A 4,182-nucleotide genomic window follows, 5' to 3' on the forward strand; every position below is an offset into this window, starting at 1 on the left:
TGACTCCCTTTTTGTCGAGATTTGATTTGGTTAGTTGTTTAACTATGCTATTATGTTTGATTTGCTGAATTATTTCTAATTGTTCTAGATAAAAAAATATACTGATTATTATTTAGTTCTATGTTGATTGAGCATAAACAGTTAAATTCATATTTTGAGAAGAAGCTCATTTTATTCTTGAATAGTTTTCAATTGATGTATGATAAACCATAATATATATATTTTTACCCCATGCTTGGCATATTTATGGATGATTTTTCCTTGGTTTCGTTGAATTTGATGCTCCTAATCCTTTGATTTCATGTTTTATACTCAAGAGAGCTTAGGATAGCAAAAAGTGCGAGAAACGGGTAAAAAACGGATAAATTGGGCCTAAATCAGTGTTTCACATAGCCTAGGCACTTCCACACGGGTGATTCACACGCCCGTGTGTGACACATGGGTAGACCACATGCCCGTGTGTCATGGCCGTGTCAACACTAAACCAAGTCCGAATTACACAAGGCCTGAGCACTTTTATATGGGCGTGGCACACGGTCGTGTCCCTGTCGAGCCCAAGTCTAATTTTACTCGAAAAAGGCTAATTTTGAGGGTTTTAAAGCATTCCAAAGTCTATATAAACACCCTAGAAGAGGATTAAAGGGGACACGGATAGTAGAAGATAGAAAATACCTTAGGACAACCATTGGAATCAGCTCGGAGGCAGGATCTACATCAAGACTGAAGATTTTCCATTCAATTTCCTAGAAGTTCTTTGGTTTCTTTATGTTTTGTTGTTTTCTGAATCTTGAGATGTTTTCCATTATTATGAACTAAGCTCGGAGGCACGATATTTTTGGTCTCACCGTAACTATACTACTGTTCGATAGGTGCGCTTGCCTTAGTCAAATTTTTAGTAGGTTTACGACCACCAAGTTTTTAGTGCCGTTGCTGGGGACTAAGATATTTGGAGCTCTTAATTTTTATTACTTTAGCCATTTTTATTTTTATTGCAATTTAATTTTGTTTTTTATTATTTATTTACTAAATTTTATTTTCTCTACTTTTGACAGGTTTTTATAGTTTATGATTAGAAGAAACTCGTCAGGATCTTTACCTTTGATAGCGAAATAGAAAGCACAGCTCGCAGAAACCGAAGAGAAATAAGGCAAAGCCTACAATACATAGAGGAAGAGTGAGAGGCTGATATCCATACCACAACCGAGGAGATGGCTGATAATCAGAATAATTCGCTACCTCCTGTGGTTGCTACAAATCCAGTAGATCAGAATCTCGTTCCTCGTACTATGTATGATTATGCTAAACCTACTTTAACAGGAACTGAATCGAGAATAGTTAGACCTGCTGTTGCTGCAAATAATTTTAAACTGAAATCTAACACGATTCAAATGATACAACAGTTCGTTCAGTTTGATGGTTTGCAGGACGAGGATCCAAACACTCATTTAGCAAATTTTCTGGAATTCTGCGACACTTTTACGATCAATGGCATTTCTGACGATGCCATTTGCCTTCGGTTGTTCCCATTCTCATTGAGGAATAAGGATAAATAGTTGTTGAACTCGTTACCGCGAGGGTCAATCACCATTTGGGAACAAATAACCGAAATTTTTTTACTTAAATACTTTCCGCCGGCTAAAATGGCTAAATTGAGAAATGACATCTCTTCTTTTGTGCAGATGGATCTAGAAACTCTTTATGATGCATGGGAGAGATACAAGGACTTATTAAGAAGGTGCCTCACCATGGGTTACCTCTATGGCTGCAGGTTTAGACTTTTTACAATGGTGTGAACCCCTCAACAAGGTAACTTATCGACGTAGCCGCCGGTGGAACTTTAAACAACAAAACACCTGAAGAAGCTTACGAATTTATTGAAGAGATGTCACTGAATAACTATCAGTGGCAAGTCATGAGAACAAAGCCGGTAAAAGCAGTCGGTGTTTTCAACCTCGACGCGATCACTATGCTATCTAATCAGGTAGAAATTTTAAATAAAAAGATTGATGGTTTGTATGGTTCTACTTAGGTACATCCAGTGATGAGGTGTGATTCAAATGGAGGAGGAGTACACAACACTGATTATCCATTATTCAACCCTAGCACCGAGGAGGAACAAGTCCAATATATGGGTAGTAATTCTAGACCTCAAAATAACTCGTATAGTAACACTTATAATTCAGGTTGGAGGAACCATCCCAATTTCTCGTGGGGTGGTCAAGGAAATCAAAGGCCACAACATCCCCCAGGCTTTCAACAACCACCTTACTAACAAGAGAAGAAACCGAACCTTGAAGAAATGCTCACAAAATTCATAGCGGTGTCAGAAACTCATTTTCAAAATATCAAAACAGCGCTTAAGAATCAACAAGCGTCTATTCAAAGGCTCGAAACTCAAATAGGACAGCTTGCTAAGTTGATTTCTGAACGACCACAAAGTGGCCTACCAAGTAACACTGAAACTAACCCAAGGGAACAACTTCATGCAATTACTGTTCAAGATGAAGAAGGGTTAGTTGAACCTAAACCAGAACTGAAACAAAGACTTGTGGTAAGTAATGGTAAGGATGGGGTGAACCACAATAAGCAAAAACTAGTAAGCAAAGAGTATAAACCTCGTGTGCCATACCCCAATGCGACAAGGAAGGACCACACAGACGAACAATTCGGTAAATTCCTTAAATTATTAAGAAAATTACATATTAACTTAACGTTTATTGAAGCTCTTTTGCAGATACCAAATGCAATGAAATTTTTACAAGAGCTCTTGGCTAATAAACGAAAGTTAGATGATGTATCGCATGTGAAATTAAACGTAGTTTGCTCAGACATTTTAAAAAATAAGCTACCCAACAAGTTGAAAGATCCAAGGAGTTCTACGATTCCTTGCTTAATCGGTAGTTTAAATGTTAACAATGCTTTGGCTGATTTAGGGGCAAGCATTAATGTCATGCCTTATAAAATGTTTAAACAACTAGGTCTTGGGAAACCTAAACAAACTAGGATGAGCATTCAATTGGCAGATAAAATAATTAGATTTCCTAGGGGTATTATTGAAGACGTGCTTGTCAAAATTGATAAATTTATATTCCCAATTGATTTTGTTGTTCTAGACATGGAAGAAGATAGTGATGTGCCTTTGATTTTAGGATGACCCTTTTTAGCAACTGCTAGGACTATCATTGATGTTGGCACAGGAGAGTTAATACTTCGTGTAGGAGATGACAATATTACTCTCTAAGCTCGTGATTCGATTAAATTATCTAGTAAGCAAGATGGCTATACATGTTCTATTGATATAAATAAGATTATGGCTCAAACTTCTTTTCAGGAAACCCCTAGGGAGAACGTGATGGAGACACATTCTAGTCCATGTGACAAAAATAGAACGAGTCATGAGGAACGAAGACTACAAATCGATGAACTAGACGAATGGTGAACACATGTCAAGGAGAAACCAAAAGCACATGATGAATCAAAGTAACACCACGACAAGCGAAGGGATGAAACAATGTAATTTAAGGTTGGGGACAAAGTATTGTTAGATGAAAAGGACCCCCGAATTGCTACTTTAAAGTACAATACAAACGGAGCAATTCCCTTCATGGTACTGAAAACCTTCCGACATGGTACAGTTGAGGTAACACACACTGAATTTAGAATTTTCAAGGTAAATAATACTCGACTTAGACCTTATTTTGATAAAATTGATAGCAGTTGTGAGGAGTTTTAACTCCTCAGTCCACCGTAATCACACGAAATTGAGGTAAGTTAAGCTTAGACTTTAAATAAGAACTTTTCGGGAGGCAACCCGAGCACTAACACTACTAACTAGTTTATTTTAGCTATTGTTCGTGTATTTTATACAAGTACAATGACCCACACGGCCTGGACACACGGGCGTGTCCTTGGCCTTGTGAAAACAGGGCTAAAAATCCCCAAGTATTGAGCCATATGGGCGTGCGACATGACCATGTGGATCACACGGCCTGGACACACAGGCGTGTCCTAGGCCGTGTGAAAACTGGAGCTAAATTTTTAAATTTTTAAACAAGTCAGAGAGTTACACGGGTAAGGCACAAGACCGTGTGTTCGTACACACAGGCGAGTGGGATACCACATGAGCGTGGGAGAAGCGAAGGACATGGAACATGGCAGTGCAACACGACCGTGTGACCCATA

At 38.3% G+C, this 4,182-nt stretch overlaps 1 non-coding gene across 1 annotated transcript; it reads right to left on the reverse strand.

Annotated features, from left to right (window-relative positions):
• Positions 1–1,646: 1,646 nt before the first annotated feature.
• On the reverse strand, positions 1,647–1,752 carry LOC121213065 (small nucleolar RNA R71). The gene has a single exon (XR_005908434.1). It is a non-coding gene; the product is annotated as a small nucleolar RNA R71 (small nucleolar RNA).
• Between the last annotated feature and the right edge of the window lie 2,430 nt (positions 1,753–4,182).

Source organism: Gossypium hirsutum, chromosome A13 (genome assembly GCF_007990345.1).
Source record: "Gossypium hirsutum isolate 1008001.06 chromosome A13, Gossypium_hirsutum_v2.1, whole genome shotgun sequence".
NCBI lineage: Eukaryota > Viridiplantae > Streptophyta > Magnoliopsida > Malvales > Malvaceae > Gossypium > Gossypium hirsutum.